The following is a 21,258-nucleotide window of genomic DNA, read 5'->3' on the forward strand; positions in this document are numbered from 1 at the left end:
GTCAGGCAATTCCTATGGATCTGTGTCTCTGGCCTGGTGTTTCAGGGATGCTCTCTCTCTTGATGAGGCCTCCCCTGAGCCCAGCATTCCAGGCGGGCAGGCTGGAAGGGTGTGTCTGCACAGAGCCAGCCTCCCAGCCTTGTCCACAGACTGGAGCCAATGGGGCTCACGCTAGCGCTCTAAAAACAGCTGGGTCAACAGAAAGTTGGAGTTGCAGCTCGGGCTGGAGTGCTGGCCCTGTCACCTACCCCGCTCCCTAGGGTGCAGAGCCTGGTGATTGGGGGGTTAGGAGGCTCACTTCTGTAGACATATCCTGAGAGACCACAATGGATATAAACAAGACAGTGAACAGCCAAATCAGCCAGACCAGGACCCACTGACAGCAGAGAGGTTCTCTGAGGGCAAAGAGACCATAGGAGCCCTGCTGAGCAGCGAATGCTGGTTTTGCTGTGTGAGTCAGTTTAGTGGCACCGTCCAGCATCCTTCTTGGATCTTACTTCTTCCCTGCTAGTTCTGTCCTTCATCTCTTTCCTCCAATACCCTCTGTCTCTTCCTCTTGATCCTGACTTCAGTGTCATTCAAATGCCATCAATGTGATATGGACGTTACAGGTATGTTATGTCCCCTTCTCCTGCCCTGTGTCTGCCCTAGAGAGACAAGGTGGGGGAGGGAATATTTTTCATTGGACCAACTTCTGTTGGTGAGAGACACAAGCTTTCCAGCTTACACAGAGCTCTTCTTCTTTGTCTCTCTTATCTATTCAGACTAAGCTTTCCAGGCACTGTCTACTACTCTGTGTTTGTACAGCGCCTTGCACAATGGGGCCCGGTTCTAGGGTGGTCCCGGGGCGCTATGATAAGAAACATGATTTATTATTACATATTATTAAGTGAGCTATTAAAACTGGCTCTAAATGAGTAGCTTCCTAGATCAATAGAATCCATTGTAGCACATACATTGTACAAATCATTCTTCACAATATCTAGCTGGGGGTGGAGAGTTCTTTGAGGACGATAAGGTCTTCTCTTCCCCATGGAAAAAAATGGTGTGCTCTTAACTTGAGTTAGCTCGCCCCAGCAAAGCTCCTAGTGAAGACAAGGCAGCTTGTAGTTTTCACACATTAACAGGGCGAGTAATTATGATTTATTATTTGTTCTGTGGTCGCACCCAAGAGCCCCAGCCATGGAGCGGGACCACAGAGTGTTAGGTGCTGTATAAACACAGAACAAAAAATGGCCCCTTCCCCAAAGAGCTGACAATCCATGTTAAAGCCTTGGCTTTCCCCCGGCCTGCTAACTCATGTGAAAGTTACAGAATGCCTTGTAAGATTTTTGCCTTGAGTCAATGAATTTGAGTTAAGAAGACATCTCTTTTCATAATGAAGACAAGGCCTCAAAGAAGCTCGTGTCCCTGAATTAATCTCTGGGTGGTGCTTTTCTGCTGGGATCTTCCATGATGTTACTTTGAACGTGAAGATGGACATCTCTGATGCAATCCAGACAGGCTCACCCCCATGAGTCACCCCCCTGAAGTCAGCGCCATGAGCCACGTGAGTAAAAGCTGCAGGATCCACGCTTTGGGCCTGAGTCTCTTTGTACTCATGCCAGTTTGACACTAGTGGTCTCGTCAATGAGTTGAACAAAGTCATTCCTGATTTACATGGGTCTAAGTGAGAGGAGAATCAGATGCATTGGTATCAAGATCGGGATTTTGTAGTTACCCAGGGTACCAACTGACCTTCCGCACATGCTGCGTTGGAGACTGTCCATTCTGCAAAGCAAAGTGTAAACCATAACGCGGCGCAGCGGCTAGATGCAGTAGCCAAGTCTCCAAGACAATGATCTTTGCGGCGTGGTGCTGAAAGGGTCACTTGCTACATTTTGAGCGTTAATAAACACTTAAAATCAAGGGGGAAAATAACCTAACCCATAAGTCTTTGGATGTCAAATCAAACTACGGACATTAAAACTTTACTACAGTGAATAGTTTAATTTCCTGGGCATAGCAGCTGTTTTGACACTAATGGCAGATGAAAGCTAAGATTTACTGGTCAGTCTAACCCCAGCCTGGATGGGATAAACTCAGGAGAGAATGCTGCTAACAATGCATCTTTTATCCAATGGCACTCAGACCCATTAACCCTAAATATGTTAATTATAACAAAATTACCTATGAAAGGCTTGCTCAGGAACCTGAACATTCATGGCCAGTAATAACTTTTTTTTCATAACGCTGGTGCCATTTGTGTGTATGTGTTTGATCTCTTTAACTAATGTAATCATTAACAACTTTTGTCTGGCTATGGTTATGGCCCACCCGCTTTGAGGCTAACAAAGGAACTCAGTCTGGCAGTCTTTGTGGATATGGGTGACCCATAAGGAAGATAGTAAATGGGTATTTGGAAAATATAATAGGGGAAACCAATATTAAAATCAGGAGGTTCCTTTTGTTAGTGCTGTGTGGAACTTGCTTCTGGTGATCAGGGATATAGTGAGATCTTTAATGGTAAAATAGAACGCAAGACCCAAATTGTCGCAATACATGGTTATAATTATGTCTATTATTGTAGCATCTAGAGGCTGCACATCAGATTAGAGCCCATTGTGCAAACATAGTAAGAGATTCTCTGGCCCAATGAGTTTCTAATCTGTATGGAATAGACAGGGTACAAGAAAGGAAGTATTTAGTATCCTATTTTACAGATGGGGAACCGAGGCAGGGAGAGACTTACCCACAGTCACACCGGGAGTCTGTGACAGACTTCAGAACTGAAACCAGATCTCCTGAGTTCCAAGCCAGTGCCTTAGCACAAGACCAGCCTCTCTCTCTGCCTGGTGTAATGTGCAAACTGCAGTTCTGCTTATAGAGAACATCTGCTTAGGATGAAGTTGTAGGGTCAAATTCTGCTCTTAATTATACAATGCTGTAAATGGAGGTATGTGTAGCTACGAATACTGTCTTTCCTTTTGTGTGCAGTGTACCTTTACAGTTTGAAGAACTCTCCCTCTGTGCAGAGTTCAGCGGCCATTTAGTTGGTGATGTTAATGCCGAATGTTATAGAGTAGACATGCACGCACCGTGCTCTCTTTCCTTGGAGACTTTACCTTTGTTGTTTTTTTTATTGTAGAGTTTCCACAATCTTAAAAGAAAAGTGATCACAGAGGGAACGTGTTTGCTTTGCTCATCGTGTAAAGATCAGAAACTGTTTCTGTTCCTCTGGCGCAGCTGTTATGGTAGTTCTAGGCTGGGCGGATAACACTAACAGCTGCCGCTTTGATGTGCCTTTGCATCTGTCTATGTCTCAGTGATGGAAATCACTTAAAACCTGATCCAATACATATTGAAATCAACGGATCCTCCCCCGACTTCAGACCCATCTTTTCTCAAACCAAGCACAGCGCCTTTTTTTGATTTCCTACACGTGTCGGACATTTGGATACCAAATCCCTCCTCCAAGGAGGCGAGCAAGAGCTCTCACGAGCTGTCTTTGGCCAGATCTCCATTTCCCTCTAATATTTCAGGTTTCAGGGATCTGTGATTGACAATATTTTCTTCTTAAAACACTGTCCCAGTCGGAATAGCACTAGCAGACCATGTCTTGCGGCTCTGAAGTCTTTAATAGCCACAGGCTCTTTGGATGTTTGAAGTTGGTTAACTTTGCCCAGTCACCCTGCTAGCTCCTGTTTCTCTTTTGATCTCTGAGTCATTCTCCTGTAACTGGTGGATTATCTGTCACTTGCCTAGGCCTCTCTCCCTCTATTCGAATCCTGCCTCCGTTACACATCCAGGAAAGCATCCCAGCCACTGGAATTTCTCTGCCTGGAGCTCATTTTACGGCCACAATATCCTCCTTTACACCTAGGTGGCACTGTTGCTAATGCTTTCTGCCCTCCAGGATTGCAGTTTTGCTGCTATTCTCCTGCTAGGAACGTATTGATGGAATCTCTTGCATCTCCAGTATTGCCATCTCAGTTTGAGTGCTGCGGGGTATATTCTATGCCTGCTGCGTACATGGAGCTCCCAAGGGCATCAGGAGGAAGTCAAGGGTGCTCAGCCCCTAACAGGATCAGACTCTATGCCCTGCCCCTGTAGCTGAGTGGGGAGGTGTCAGTGAGCTAGATGCTAAAGTGATGGATTTACCAACTTGGAGCTATGTGAGCTGTGTTGCACCTACTAAACAGCCTTGGCATCGTATTATTTTGATGGCAGTTGCATCTAGGATCCCCCAGTCCAGGATCAGGGCCCCACCGCCTTAGTAAAGACAAACGCAGTCCCTGCCCACAGAGCTTACAGTCTAGATACTAAGGCCGTTGGCCATGGCTTTAAATGTATTCAGCTGCAGATCTCACACACCTAGTGAGAAACGCTTGCAGGGGCAAAGAAGCTGGTTGCAGCTGGGGGTGTGGAGATGAAACTTAGCTTAATATTATCATTCAGATTTATATTGCGATGCCAGTTGGAGATTAGGGTCCCACTGTAGGGTGACCAGACAGCAAATGTGAAAAATCGGGACGGGGATGGGGGGTAATAGGAGCCTATATAAGAAAAAGACCCCAAAATCGGGACTGTCCCTATAAAATCGGGACATCTGGTCACCCTATCCCACTGTGCTAGGTGCGGTGTATGCAAAGAACAGGAAGATGGCTCCTGCCTCAAGGAATTTGCAAACTCCTCATAATACAAGAGGCAAAAGGTGGATGCCTCAGACCGCTGGGGGAGCGAACAAGGTAACAGCGAGCCAATGATGATTAGCGTAATACACAATGTGGAATGAAAAGGTTGGTTTCTTGTTATTTGCCTTTGCCGTTTAAACACACTGTAGCTAACAATCTCCTGAGTGAGGAAGGGAAAAATCTTTCATCCTATTCTGACATGCTGAGATGGGTGAAAATGCCAGGATGTTTCGCTTTATGAAATTAAAGTTTCTGGTGGAATTTCACCAAAGATGTTACTTGTTGCCCTCTAGGGTCCTATATTTCCAGGAAAAATCATGGATTTCCACAAACTCTTGAAGAACTTCCATGCAAATTCATTGGGGGGAAAAATTGCGTCATGTGAGAACTAAAAGACACATAATTTATATGTGACAGCTAGATGAGCAGCGTATGTTTTACATATTGGGTCTTAAAGGGGATCATATGAAAATGTATAAAAATTACTCCTTTCCTATATTATAGTCCACACTCACATGTAATATAGACAGATATGTATAGGATATATGATGTATTCATACATATGAAATTGGAGGCAGAGTGGGCTAGTGGATAGAGCACTGAACTGGGATTCAGGAGACCTGGCGTCTATTCCTGGCTCTGCCACTGATCAGCTGTGTGGCCTTAGGCAAGTCACTTCCCCCCGTCTATGCCTCAGTTTCACCATCCGTCAAATGCAGATAATAACACCCAGTGAAAAGTATTGTAATTGCCAAGGTTTATGAATGAGCTTGCCTTGTCTTTTACACAGTGCGAGATGCAATGGAAATAGGGAAGCGGGGGGCGGGAGGGGGAGAATGCAGACAACAGTCACACTCCGTGTGGAAAAGTCTCTGAGGCATGCAGGGAGGGTGGAACATGGATCCTGCTGCTGTCACAAGCCAGGAGGAAATAGAGAAGTGGGCAAAGGCAACCTCGCCAGGGCAAAGAGGAGGCCGACCACCGCTGGAAACAACCTAACTCTTATTGGGAAAGAAAATGGAAGTGAACAGTCACAGCCGCGGGGGCTGATTGGAGCCACATCCGATTCCAAGGTGTTTTCGGGGCAGCCAATGATGTGGTCAAACAAACAGGAGAGAAGTTTAAAGAAGAAAGCAGCTTGGGCGGGGGGGAGGGTTGGTGGATCCACAGTTGATGGTCCCGATTCTCTTCTGTGCCCTGGCCCCTTTACAGAATGGTGCCATGCAGGGAGCAGAACTGGTCCACCAGAAAAGGGGGTTCCTTGCTTTGGCACTGAGGAGATGGAACCACTCTTTGCCACTCCCCATAAGCAGCCGTCGGGTAAGTAGATGTGGCCAGAATTCCACCTGCCTGTGGCCCTAGTGTAAGTGAGAGCAACCTCGGAGCTTAAAGCCGCCTTTGCTCTCTCTGTTCCATTCTGGTGCCTGGCACACCGAATCGGGACCAGGAGGTCTCCGCATACGTTTCTCTGTTACGTTGCGCTATATTTCTGGAAGTAGCATTTGAGCAGCACCATTTCAAGCAGCAAGGTCCCAAACATTGCCAATCAACGTTCAGATGGGACGAGCTTCATCTACCCAATGACTTGCTCCAGACCTGCAGGCTTTTGAAGATAGACGTGGTGGCAGAATTGGTACTTGAATTTTTCCAGCTCTTTTGCAGTGAACTGGTAAGGTATTAATAATGCCTACGATGAACTCACAATTATGGCTGCATCGCTCTGAGACATGATATGAGAAACCTACCAGCAATTAATATTGGCAAAACCAGATTGAAATGCTCGTTGAGTTTGACACAGTACATCTCCCTGATCTGGGACAATGCATCGTCTGCACAGATACGGCTTTTGGCTTTATGGCAGAAACAACATCATTAAATATGATATATAATATATAATATATATGGTTGGATTGAAGCACTCAATGCAAAGCATCTCTGCTTAATGGGCTGGGAAAGACACATTGTCTCCAATCACAGCCTCTTAGAAGGGATGATGATTAGAGGAACATTAAAAAAAAAATGGAGGTAGCAACATTAACAAAAGTTGGGGGAAAGTCACCAGAAACACCACTCGGGGGGCTTCATTTTGAAGCATCGCTGGCACTAGTCTAAAGCAGTGGCTCTCAACCTCACTTAAAAACTACTTGCTTACAAAATCAGGCAAAAATACAAAAGTGTCACAGGCACACGGTTCCAAAAAATTGCTGTCTTTCTCATTTTTACCATATAATTATAAAATAAAGCAAATGGAATATAAATATTGTACTTAAATTTCAGTGTATAATATACAGAGCAGTATAACCAAGTCATAGTCTGTATGAAATTTTAGTTTTTACTAACTTCCCTAGTGCTTTTTATGTAGCTTGTTGTAAAACTAGGCAAATATCTAGATGAGTTGATGTACCCCCTGGAAGACTTCTGTGTACCCCCAGAGGTACAAGTACCCCTGGTTGAGAACCACTGGTCTAAAGTGCCCAGCAAAATCCTAGAAATGATCACAGCCTTGATGCTGAATCTGTTCGATACATTTCAGTTGTAATAACAATGATACATTTGAAAAAAAAATGGTTCACTCTTTTCAGTGTCGGTGGGGTGCGGTGTGACCGTTTCCTAGCGAGCTTTTCCATAAAGGTCTTGATTTTCAAAAGTGCCTAGGGACAGCGGGTGGCTCTGGTTTTGGCTGCATGGTTTGACAAGGGAGCTGGATTCAATTCCCAACTCAGCCACAGACATCCTGGGAAGCTTCGGGCCAGTCATCTCTTCTCTCCGATGCCTCAGTCCCCATCTGTAGAATGGGGAGAAGAACCCTTCCATTGTCTGTTGTTCCCTGTTTATTGTCCAGGCTGCCTTGTTTAGTCAGGCCAGGATTTTCACAAGTGACTAGTGACTTTTGGTGCCTCAATTGTTGAGTGTCCAGCTAAAGACTCCTTAAAGGGCCCTGATTTTCAGACAGTGCTGAGCACCTACCCTCTTGAAACCAGGCCCTGTAAGGTGTCTCAGGGTGGGCCCCTCACATCACTAGACCCTTTTGAAAATCTTGGCTGAAGTCTTTGGTTGTGACTCTTACTGATGTATTTGTGCAGGTAGAAGCTGCCCGACCGACAGCCCCGAAGGACAGAAATGCCCAGAACAAGAGCAGGATGGGCCAGCAATAGCGCAGGCTTGCTCCTTTAGCTCTGACAGGAGGGCGACCGCTGCTAGAGGGGATGGAGGCTGTCCATCTCCGCGGCCCAACCAGTCCTTGGCCTCTCGGCTGTGATTGCCAACAAGCCAGCCAATGAGTGCCGGTTGTGCTGGTAGGTTGTGTGTCTAGGTCTAGACTGAGAGGACTGATGAATTTCATCTTGGCTTCCTAAGAGCCATTAGATTAGCAGCAGCGTTTGGTCATCGCTGACCTGTGCTGGATTGATAACCGTGACCTCTAGAGGTCAACTAGCTGCCTCCTTGATTGCACCGGTAAGCCAGGCAGATGTGTAAAGGGCATGAATTGCACCCGCGGCTTGTTTGGGCCAAGAATGGGAGGGGTCCTCTCAAAAATCAGGCCCCAAATGTCTACTGTGAATAGAACATCATAATTCTGGTGGCCCATCGAGAGAAAGTTAGTAGTTGATGGCAGCCCACAGCAATCTGCTTGTGATAAACTGACTGCCAGCTACCACATTGCTAAAGCATCCAGTGACGGCACAGTCTGGCCAGTCTGCCCCGAGGCTCCATCGCGTCCCGCCAGCTCTGCTTTACTGAATCCATTGCACCCAGCTGGAAGAGGTCAGGCTTGAAAGGAAGAAGGGGAGTTCGCTGCAGTGTATAAATACTAACGGCTTCTGAAGATGGGCAATCCATATGCTATTATATTACGTCATATGCAAGTAGGGTGATTGGCAGTCAGGACTCCTGGGTTCTGTCAGAACGTCTTCCCCACTTAGCCACTGATGGGCTGTGTGACCTTGGGCAAGTCACTTCACCTCCAGGTGTCCCAATTTCCTTGATCTGTACAATAATAGCCTCTTCCCAGGGTGCAGTTAGACTGAATTAAGGGTTGTGAAGACGTTTGCTATTCTGGAAAGAAACATTCTATAGAAGTGCAAAGTATCAGTATTATTTATTTCCATCAATCATCATCCAAGCACTCCTGGCTTCTCCCAGTCTAGTCTGCTTCTCCTCCATGACTCCATCTGCGTTGAACAGCTGCATCCACTTTGAACGCTTTAAAGAAAACGCGTTCACTCTGGAGGCAACAAGAGAGTTAATATGTAATATACGTCTCCTCACTCTAACCACCCTGACATCCCCCTTGATGTGGTAGCTGGCACATGAAGTTTAAATGCAGGATTGCTAAGTGCATGACACCCCAATAAAACCCAAATCAATTGAGAGTGGTCTTTGCAGATCCCCCTGCTTCCTGCGAACAGCTTCGCTCCAGAAATGCAAAGGAGAGCCTGCTGGCCACATTAACGGCAGAGTGCACAAATGATACACTGATTCCTACCATAAATAATGCTAATGCTACCGCTCTCTGCCTCAGTACCAAGCTAACCCAATTCAAATCCTCCCTCAGGGTGACAGCTGGTGGCACATGGAACTAAAAGATTGACCAGTTCAGTTAGATCCCCACACCAAACTGGAAAACCACTGCACTCCATAGTGGTTCTTGCGGACCTCCGCCAAAGGAAGAGACCTGCAAACCTTCCGCCACAGATAATTGAGCTAAACGTCACAGAGGATAAAGTCAAAAGTGATTCATCAGCCTCAGGATCCCTGAACATTTCAACAAGGGCATCGGACTGTGTTTCACTAATAATAGTGATGATCTTACATGGGCATAGGACCTTTCACGCAGCAAGATCCCGATATGCTTCATATGCCTTATGGTCCACTTACCCCTTCACATCAATGCAGCCACTTCTGGAGTGGAACACTGCAGCCCTTCAACAACACTAAGCCACACTACACATCAGACTAGTACAGGAAGTGAAACTTCCTGTATCCAATTGAAACTTCAGAGGTAACGAATTTGAAGTAGGTAGATGTAATTAGCTACAGGAGACTGGAATTTGGCCCATATCATGGGGCCTAAACTTCTGATTGTGAAAATGATATGGGATCCTCCTTGACCATAAATGGTCAGGACCTTGAATTTACATCTCAGTATAGATACCATGATGATGGGTCTGATATAAACACTAGACGGATATACATTTCTCAGAGATAACTGGGGGGAGATGATCACTCTATAGGCCAGCTTTCCAGAGCCCCCCATGCACCTTACAAAAGAGCATGGCTGGGTCTTACTGCTTTCACTGAGTGATCTTGCTAGTGAATAATGGCCAGGATTTCTCCCCACTAGGAAGTTCTCAACAAGCAGTGAGAATCGGGATGAAGGTGGCCATCACCAATCTATTAATATTTTATAACAGCATCATTATTGATAGTCAAACACTGTACCAGGTGCTGCAGTAGACATGTCCCAACCCCTCTAGGAATGTGCAGAAGCCTAATTATAGAATATCAGGGCTGGAAGGGACCTCAGGAGGTATCTAGTCTAACCCCCTGCTCAAAGCAGGACCAATCCCCAGACAGATTTTTGCCCCAGATCCCTAAATGGCCCCCTCAAGGATTGAACTCACAACCCTGGGTTGAGGAGGCCAATGCTCAAACCACTGAGCTATCCTGCCCTCTGCCCCCCCCTCCCCCATACCCTAGTCCAAAACTCCCTGAAGTCAGTGGAAAGATTCCGATGTCCTCCAGTGGGCATTGGGTTAGGTCTTCATTCATAAAGTGCATTGAGATCCTTTGACAGAAGGGTCTAGTGGTGTTTTGCACATTGTACATCCCACGTGGTAGGCCAGCTGGAGAATAAGGAATGAAATCCTGGCCCCACTGAAGGCAATGGTAACCTTTCCATTGACTTAAGTGGAGTCCGGATTTCACCCAAGGACAATAGATATATGTATAAACATACTCTAAACATAGGGATGGGATCTGGAGCTGTGAAAAGAAGCAGGACGAGTTGGATTATTTGCTGTGGGTAATTTATCTGATGAATTTTGGTATATTTTTTCATTGAATAAATACATTTTACATTATTTCACCACTAGTTCTAGTCAGAAGTTTATCTACCTATCTACCTACCTACCTACCTACCTAACAAAGATGGCCCCTTGTAATGAGCATCTGTTATTCGGTGTGCAGATAATGTATCTATTTACTATCTGGATGTCCTGTATCTGGGGAATTTAGGCTGATTCAGCTCTCGGTTACACAGGTGGAAGCATCTGATCCTTTTCGCAATGAAGTCAGTGACAAAACTCCCATGGACTTCAGTGGAGCAGGAGCAGGCCCTAAATCAGCAGTGACTCCATTGAATTCAGTTTTGCTACACAGATGGTAAAAATGGTGCGAGTGAGATTGGAATCTGGCAGGGCATAAGTGATGAATAGCTCCAGCACTCGCCCCTCTGCACAAGAGTGAATTTCACCCTGAGAGCTGAATCAAATAAACTGTAGTAGGAGATCAAACAGTGCCGTGATCTGTACTTTCCTATTCATTTTCTACTCAAACAGTTTCCCTGGCCTAACGCTCTCCGTCGACTGTGTTTTTGGGTTGGTGCGGTAACTTGCTGGCAGAGGGCTGTAGATAATGTGGGTCGACTGAGTCATCGAAGGGAAAAGAATCAATATTGAGTCCAATTTTCCTTGTGCAAATTTAGAGCTTTGGGGACCAGATCCTCAGCAAGGCAGAGCCGCTCCTTATGTTGCAAGGGAATGAGGCTGCTTTACGCCAGCTGGCCCCCCCACCTCTCGAGAACGTTCTGCCTTGAACATAATATTTGATCCAGAAAAATCCAGCTCCTTGCCCATTATTTTATTGGCTGCAGTCCTTCAGTGAGGCTTCCTTTTAGAACATAATACTACCACTAAGTTCTTATGGGAGCCTATCCAACTCCCACTGAAATCAATGGGAAGTCTTTCAGTGGGACTTGGAGTGGGACCATGTAGTGATTTCTCTCTGTATGTCTCAAAGCCCTTCTATAAAGGAGGGTCAGTGGCATCATTCCCATTTGACAGATGGGGAAGAAGAGGCACAGAGAGATGAAGTGACTGGCCCAAGGACACACAGTAGCTCAGTGGCAGAGTGGGATTAGAACAGTCCAGGTTCCACTTTAGCGCCTAACCCAGTGGGCCACACTCCATCATCTTAGGACATTTCTTTCTCTCAGTGGGACCTCTGGACATCTCCGGTCTTGCATGGGGCAAAGATCATTTGGATGCGGTATAAAGATGAGTTCCGTGCCCCTGGTGAATCCCATTGCACTTTCCACAGGAATAGGAGAGTTTCCTCACGTGTCTATGGCCACATTTCGTTTTGAATAATGGCATTCTACCTACCTAAAATCCTCCCCCACTTTCTCCTCCCGGCCCCTTTCACGTTACTTCCCAGAGCAGTGGACATCAGGCAGGGTTCTCTACTCAGTGCACCCTGCCAGCTCTCTGTTTTAAACCTGTGCCCTTCTCCCCTCTCATTGTCTTGTCTCCCCCTCCTCCAGGTTGGCCAATCTGGCACCTCTCGCATTCCTTCACAGAGCAGAGGTCATTGTCCAGCCGTGGTCGTTGTTTCTGCTGGTTCCTTTCTGGTTCCCTCGTTGTATCCCTCTGGCCCCACTTCCGGTTCTGTTGCCCTTTTCGATGTGCTCCATGGAATCAGTCGGCCTTAGTTGTTTTGGTCCCTCCCATTTTAGAGGTGTGACCAATGACATTCATGTGGGACCTCCCTTCTCCTGAGGTCAAATAGACTGATGCCTCACACATTCCTCCACTGTGCCGTGGGGTGGAATCTGGGGGTGTCTCTGCTTGGTGTCCCCCATTGGTTCCCTGTTATTACACGCTTGATCCCCCTGCCAATCCTACACCCTTTCCCCTTCTCCCACGTCACTGAACTCTGTGCCTTTATGGCTCCTCTCATCTCCACTTGGGAGAGATGCCCCTGCTGTCCTGTGGGAAACACCTCGCCTTCTAGTCGGGATCTTTCACTTGTCTCTTGCCAAGGTCAGATAGACTGGCACCTTTCGCCAGAACTCAGCTCGCTCACACACACACACTCTCTCTCTCTCTCTCTCTCTCTCTCTCTCTCTAACTCTCCAACCTTTAGATTTCCAGTGTTGCCTGATAATTATCCCAAAGAATCTGCCCAGGAAGAATTGTCCTTCTGCAGCTGCATCTCTGACACAGAGCCAAAGCGTCCCTCACAAATGGATCAATCTGCGTGTCTCTGCTTTCTTTAGCATGGAACAGGAGATTTCAAATTATTAATGCCTATAAACAAATGACATCTATTGCCCAAAAGTCCCCAGGGAGCTCAGAGTGGAAAATATTTTGTTCTCCCACCCCTTTCTTAATGAGCACATTAACAACAAGCCCCAGTTTATTTATATCAATTTCAAAATCTCCAAAGACGCTCCTATATATAAGCACTGCCTCAGATCCTATCCCTATAATGGGTCATTAATGTATTTTAAGTGAGAGAGGCAAGTTTGCATTGGCAGAGGGTAGGATCAAAAATGCTTTTATAGCAAAATGACCAGGAGTGCCTTTTGATTGCCTCTAAATTCCCAATGAATAAATGAATAATAGAAAAATAAATGAATAATAGATATGTCAGTGGATTAGATATTATAATGCAATGATAATAAGTCACCCTGTGCATCTGCCAGAAGATTTGGTTAACGGCACAAATTGGGAAAGTCAATACGGACAATGTGTGTGGGAGGTAATAAAACTCCTCTAATAGTCTCTGTAGGAGGCAAACTCCTCTCTTGACAAAAATGGCATTTCAAGCAGATGCTTCTCAGCGTACTATGCCCAAGCCACATCTCGGCAATAGGGACTTCTTCCTGGAATCGATTTCTTATGCATTAGAATGAGCAGGGGCACAGACTGTACTGCCAGTTACATCAGTGTAATCCCCGAGTAACTCCAGCGATGTCGCTCCTGATTTATACTAGTGGCTGCTAAAAAAAAAAAAAATCCAGGGACAGGATCATGGTAAGGGTAGAAAATGCAGAAATGAGGTTCTCCTGGCTGAGCACACACGAGTGTAACCAGCCTTGTTGCATCAGCAGCAAGATATGCCCTGGGAGCTTTGGCACTAAAAGTATGAACCTCTAATAATGGAGCTAAAGGACTAAGTCCATTAACTAGAAGCAATCTCAGATTCCTAAACCTCCTCTGTGAACCAGACACTAGAGGGAGACAAAGACCCAGACTGGTTTGGTGTGGGTTACAGTTGTACTGACAAAGACCCACATTTTACTACTGTGGGTTGCCCTGGTGCCTCCGGTGGGACCAGTACCACCATGCACACCAGTGTGTGGAAACCACGGAAACATGAGTGCAAAGGGGGTTGTAAGAGGATGCATTGTAGCCAGTTTCCCAGGCACTGATTCAGTTATCTGACACCAGAACATTCACACAAGAAATCTAGAGCTCCAGAATGCCTGGATTCTCAAGGGGCTGCAAGAACCCAAACTGCTGGCAGAGATCAGGTTGTGTGCATGGCTGGTGGCTTTCCACTGTCTATCACAGAGGCCTCCCATCCTGGCAGACTCATTAGTTCAGGATGCACTGTCCAAGCTGGCTGTCCATGTAAGCCCCAAGCCTGGTGCCCTATTTCAACACTCCCCATTGCGACGATGGCAGGAGATGGCCAGCGAGGCTGTGTTTGCCTCCGCAGTCCGTGAGCGGGCAGCCACTCGCAACCTTGGCTCCTTGACAGGCAAACTTATTAGAAACCAATTGATTAGATGAACCACGAAGGTGCTCCTGGGGCAGCACCTGCTTCTTGTGCCAGACACCCTGCCGTTCCGTTGATCAATAGGCATTAGGGGCCATGGGTCCAGGAGACAGAGCCATTTGTGGCTTCAGAGTCTGAACCACCAGCCATGGTGGGATCAGATAATCCAGACTATGGAATCAAATTGAGGCTGGTGAGCCCACAATGGGAACGTGATTGCAGTTCCCGGGAACTACCAGTGCTGTCCTCTGCCCAGCCAGGGGACAGTGCCGCTATCGCCGCTGGTGACAATATACCCTCCGTGCCTTTGTCCTAAGTCCATGTGGTAGCCGTCACTTTCATATCTTTCCGAAACCTCCTGAGCATCAACCACCCCAGATAACCTTGTCCTCCTGGTCAGATCTGACCTTCAGCTCATTTAGTGGGAATCTAGTTTGGGTCCATCTCTTAAAAGGATAGGAACAAATATATTTGATTTGGTGTTAGAATCTTATCTATCTATCTATCTATCTGTGGTCCCTTCATGGTAGTGAAGCACAACCACTGTGTTTATTTTTTAAAATTTGCTTTTGAATGGTTTAGTTATCATCAGTAAATCAAGGGAAATGGGAATTCTGCATGGGCCTTTGACACTAACTCACGATACTTAAAATACAATGCATTAAAGGCTTGCGGATATTCTGCTGTGGATATCCTAGCTCATGGTTTAGCAGGATGTGTACAGCTCCATCTGTTGTGCATTAAGCATTCCTAACTACTACCGCACGTGATGATAGCTTAAAATAATATCTTAAATATGAGTGCAGGGCCAGATTCTCAGCTGGTGTAATTCATTGTAGCTCTGTTGACTTCAGTGGAACTATGCTGATTTCAACCAGCTGAGGATGTAGCCTGAAGCGTGCATCCTTTTAACAATATTTTCCTGCAGAAAATTTTGCCATGGCATCATCTGGCAGTGATGCATTTTATAGTGTGCTTTTTAATGCATGTGCCTCATCTGCAGCGACATCTACTTAAATATGGGGCGTTCTACAGGGTGCACGTGGTCCAGACCATGAAAATAATACTGATGGCAAAGAAAATCTCATTTGCAGACCAAGGTTTTCATTAAATCCCAATATTTTTCATTCTGTGAAAAATCACCATGGACAGTGAGTCTGTTGCAGCTTAAGCAGAGAGTTATATAGATTTGGCTCAGGCAGAATGATGACCCCACTCCCATGTTGTGCTCAGACAGGATTTTTCATTCAAAGACTGAAAAGTACCTTACCAAGGTACTATTATCCCCATTTTTGCAGTGGGGAAACTGAGGCACAGAGGGATGAAGTCAGTGGAACTGCCAGGATCAGAACCCACTTTGTCTGACTCCCGACCTCAGACTCAGTCCTTTAGCCCACAGCTACACTGGTAACTCACCTGTAGTTGCAATTTGATAAGGCAATTTTCTTTACGTCCTGCGCCAACTAATTGCATGGTGATGCGGAGCTGCTATAGCCCCTGCCGCAGTTCACCCCAGAGGAGATTGCATTTCTGGGGTGGGTGAAGTGACCGGTTCAAGTTCTTCATGCAGAACCAATCCTGCTAGGTGTTGAATGCCATCAGCTCAACTAACTAGAAAAAGGCAAGTTTTGATTTACTCTCCAGCCTAAGTGAGAAGTGCAGGGGGGAAAAATAAACAAAACAGCCTAAACTGGCAAAAATGAAGTTAGATTTTTTTTTTATATCCCGTTTGTATCACTCGACGTTTTATCAGTAACAAAACATAGTTGAAGGAGCCTTTGAACTTGTCAGTGTCCTTAGAAATTAAAAGAATTTGAACCCACAAACCACCCAGGAAATTGAGGGTTAATTGATTCCAGCGCTGTCTGCAATCAGTGTTTCAGAAATCTTACAGCCCACGGATGGTCTTGTGGCTTATTATCATTATTATTTTATTTTATTTATTTGTATAACGCTAGCACCCAGAGACCCCACTCGAAGACTAGGGCCCCATTGTGCTGGGCATTGTATATGCAGAGAATTCAAGATGGTCTGTCACAGTTCCATAGGAGCTGTGCTATGCCCCAGCTTTCAAACAGTCCCTGGGAGGAACTCCTTCAGTAAGGTTAGGCCATGCGGCCTTGACACCTGCTAGACCTAAGGTATCTCTACCCTGCGATAAAAGACCCGCAGCTGGCCCGGGTCAGCTGACTTGACAGAGCTTGGGCTGCATTGGACTATAACACTGCAGTGTGTCTACAGGCTCAGACCGGAGCCTGGGCGCTGAGACCCCATGGGGAGAGGAGGGAGGAGAGTCTCCGAGCCCAGGCTCCAGCCCAGGACCGAACAGCTACACTGCTGTGTTTAGCCTCACAGCCTAAGCCCCACGCGAGGCGGAGTCAGCTGACCTGGGCTCTGAGCATAGGCGTGCGCAGCACATTTCATTAGGGTGTGCACTCAGGGATTTTTTTTTTTTAAAGGCGAACATCATAAAGGTTTCAGAGTAGCAGCCATGTTAGTCTGTATCCGCAAAAAGAACAGGAGTACTTGTGGCACCTTAGAGACTAACAAATTTATTAGCGCATAAGCTTTCGTGGGCTACATCCGAAGAAGTGGGTTGTAGCCCACGAAAGCTTATACTCTAATAAATTTGTTAGTCTCTAAGGTGCCACAAGTACTCCTGTTCTTTTATCATAAAGGTTGGGGTGTGGGAGGGATTGTGGGGTGTGGGAGGGGGTGCGGTATGCAGGAAGGGGCTCAGGGCAAGGGATTGGGGCAAAGGAGGGGTGCAGGGTGTATGAGAGGGCTCAGGGAAGGGGGTTTGGATGCAGGGTGCAGGAGGGGGGTCAGGGCAGAGGGTTGGGGGGCAAGGTGCGGGCAGGGGGTTGGGTGCTGGGAGTTGGGGGGCAGGAGGGGTGCTCAGGGCAGGGGGTTGGGGGGCCGGGGGGCAAGGAGTTGGGGTGCAGGAGGGTAGGCTGTTTGCAGGTGGGCCCCGGGCTGGGGATCTGGGCTCCCCCGTCCAGGCGGGCAGGCTCGGGGCCGGGCCGGGCCGGGCCGAGGGGGCCGGGATGGGCACTTGGGGCCAGGCCGGGCAGAGGCAGCCGGGACGGATCGCAGCAGGGCCGGGGCGGATTGCAGCGGGGCTGGGCTGCTCCCAGAGCTGGACTCAAGGCCGAGGGTGCCGGGCTGGAGCCCCCAAACAGCGCCGGGGAGCTGAGCTCGCAGCTGGGCTCTGGGGGGGCCTGTGGGCCGGGCTTGCCCCCTGCTCCGGGCCCGCTGGCTCCTGGGCCCCCCTTAAGGTGGGCTGGGCTCGGGGGCGGCCTGACCTGCCCCCTCCCCGGGCAGTTCCCGGGCCCGCGGCTGGGAGCGCAGGTGGGTTTGGGGCCCTGGGCGCTGGAGGGGGGCAGCTGCATTGGGGGCGGGGGGGCTGTGGCAGCGCCCCCGTGAGCCCCACGGGCCACCTTAAGCGGCTGTGTTGGTGCTGCCGGGTGGGAGGCTGCCAGCGAGCACATGGGGCTGTTAAAGCAGCCGGGCCCAGCCCTGGGGAAGGGGAGCCCGGTTCAACGGGGTGCAAGCAGGGAGCGGGGGGCGGGGTGCAGGAGGGGTTCGGGCTCCCCCGGCGCCGCTTACCCACAGCGGCACGCTCCCTGCCTGCCTGCCTGCCCTGTCCCCATGCCACGCTGCTCACCACATCCCCACGAAGCCCCAGGGTAGGGGGGGCGGCATAGGGCTCTGCATGCTACCCTTGCCACGCCTCCAGGTACCTCCCCCGAAGCTCCCATTGGCCGCAGTTCCCCGTTCCCGGCCAATGGGAGCTGCGGGGGGCGGTGCCTGGAGCAACCCAACCCCCTCCCCGCCCCAGGGACATGGTGCCCTGCCGGCCGCTTCTGAGAGGGCATTAGGGTGTGCCCAGGCACACCCGGCACACCCCGTGCGCACGCCTATGGCTCTGAGACTCGGTGCCGCAGGATTTTTATGGCAGTGTGGATGTCTCCTGAGCCTCTAGGCTCCTGTCCTCCTGCTTCCAACTGTGAGCTCTGCCCAGCGAGTCCAGCTCCTGTTCAGAGACTTTTCGCCTTCTTCAGGGACCAGTGCACATCAGCAGGTATTTGCAGTGATACCAGGCAGCCTTTCAAACCAGACAAGGGTTTATTAGTCAACTGGAACACAGCATCTGGAAGTCCTTAGGTTGACATAAAGAAGCAAAGGATAAGGGCCTGTCTACACTTGAAATGCTATGAGCAACACAGCTGCACTGATCTAGCGCTTCAGTGTAGACACTACCCGTGCCGATGGGAGGGATTCTCCTGTTGACGTAGATAATCCACCTCCACCTTCTGTCGCCCTAGCGCTGTCTACACTGTGCATGGTAGTTAAGACAACATAATGTTCTAGTGTAGACCAGGCCTAAGACACACACCTAAGTGAGACATTCTTTTTAGGTGACAAATCTGAGGAACTGTCCCAGATTGAGGTGTCATTAGAGGAGGTTTTGTAACAAAGTGGTAAACTAAACAGTAATAAGTCACCAGGACCAGGTGATATTCGCCCAAGAGTTCTGAAGGAGCTCAAATGTGAAATTGCAGAACTACTAACTGTAGTTTGTAACCTAGCATTTAAATCAGTTTCTGTACCAAATGACTGGAGGATAGCTAATGTGACGCCAATTTTTAAAAAGGGCTCCAGAGGTGATCCCGGCAATTACAGACCGGTAAGCCTGACTTCAGTACCAGGCAAATTGATTGAAACTATAGTAAAGAACAAAACTGTCAGACACATAAATGAACATAATTTGTTGGGGAAGAGTCAACATGGTTTTTGTAAAGGGAAATCATGCCTCACCAATCTACTAGAATTCTTTGAGGGGGTCAACAAGCATGTGGACGAGGGGGATCCCAGTGGATATTGTGTACTTAGATTTTCAAGTATCAGAGGGGTAGCCGTGTTAGTCTGGATCTGTAAAAAGCAACAAAGAGTCCTGTGGCACCTTACAGACTAACAGATGTATTGGAGCATAAGCTTTCGTGGGTGAATACCCACTTCATCAGACGCATGTAATGGAAATTTCACCCACGAAAGCTTATGCTCCAGTACATCTGTTAGTCTATAAGGTGCCACAGGACTCTTTGTTAGATTTTCAGAAAGCCTTTGACAAGGTCCCTCACCAAAGGCTCTTAAGTAAAGTAAGCTGTCATGGGATAAGAGGGAAGGTCCTCTCATGGACTGGTAACTGGTTAAAAGATAGGAAACAAAGGTTAGAAATAAATGGCCAGTTTTCAGAATGGAGAGAGGTAAACAGTGGTGTCCCCCAGGGGTCGCTACTGGAACCAGTCCTATGCAACATATTCATAAATGATCTGGAAAAAGGGGTAAACGGTGAGGTGGCAAAATTTGCAGATGATACAAAACTACTCAAGACAGTTAAGTCCCAGACAGACTGCGAAGAACTACAAAAGGATCTCTCAGAACTAGGTGACTGGGCAACAAAATGGCAGATGAAATTCAATGTTGATAAATGCAAAGTAGTGCACAGTGGAAGACATAATCCCAACTATACATATAAAATGATAGGGTCTGAATTAGCTGTTACCACTCAAGAGAGAGATCTTGGAGTCATTGTGGATAGGTCTCTGGAAACATCCACTCAATGTGCAGCATCAGTCAAAAAAGCAAACAGAATGTTAGGCATCATTAAGAAAGGGATAGATAATAAGACAGAAAATATCATGTTGCCTCTATATAAATCCATGGTACGTCCACATCTTGAATACTGCATGCAGATGTGGTCGCCCCATCTCAAAAAAGATATATTGGAATTGGAAAAGGTTCAGAAAAGGGCAACAAAAATGATTAGGGGGATGGAATGGCTGAGAGAGATTAATAAGACTGGGACTGTTCAGCTTGGAAAAGAGACGACTAAGGGGGGATAGGGTAGAGATCTATAAAATCATGACTGGTGTAGAGAAAGTAAATAAGGAAGTGTTATTTACTCCTCCTAACACAAGAACTAGGGGTCACCAAATGAAATTAATGGGCAGCAGGTTTAAAACAAACAAAAGGAAGTATTTCTTCACAGAAAGCACAGTCAACCTGTGGAACTCTTTGCCAGAGATGTTGTGAAGGCCAAGACTATAACAAGGTTCAAAAAAGAACTAGATAAATTCATGGAGGATAGGTCCATCAATGGCTATTAGCCAGGATGGGCCGGGATGGTGTCCCTAGCCTCTGTTTGCTAGAAGCGGGGAATGGGTGACAGGGGATGGGTCACTTGATAATTACTGGTTCTGTTCATTCCCTCTGGGGCACCTGGCATTGGCCACTGTCAGAAGACAGGATACTGGGCTAGATGGACCTTTGGTCTGACCCAGTATGGCTGTTCTTATGAAATGGTGCCAAAAGAGGCTCCACATGGCCTGTGCTCCAGCTTAAATCCCTGGAGCTGGGGGATGTGGACCAATCGGCATCCGTTCCCCACTATTGGCCAATGGGTGCCAGAGTTTCAAGGGGCAGAGAGGAGCTACCTACGGTTCCTCATCAAGTGTCTCCCTCCCTCACTGCCTGGGCTGTCCCCCTTCGCTGCCGACTCCATGAAGTTCCCCCACTCGCTGAAGCAGCTGGATGGCACTTTCGCCTTTGCGGTCAATGGAGCCAGGGTTTTACCCAGTGTCGCCAGCTCTCACGATGCTATTGCACGTCTCGCTATAGCTGGTGTTCTTAATTTAAAGCCCCAGTTGCTGGAGTCAGGGGATTACATGAGCACCTCAACCTACATTTCAAAGCAAAAAGAAACATCTAGTCCTCGTGGTCACAAGACAATCTG

Source organism: Terrapene carolina, unplaced genomic scaffold (assembly GCF_002925995.2).
Source record: "Terrapene carolina triunguis isolate 2854851 unplaced genomic scaffold, T_m_triunguis-2.0 Scaffold236, whole genome shotgun sequence".
Lineage (NCBI taxonomy): Eukaryota > Metazoa > Chordata > Testudines > Emydidae > Terrapene > Terrapene triunguis.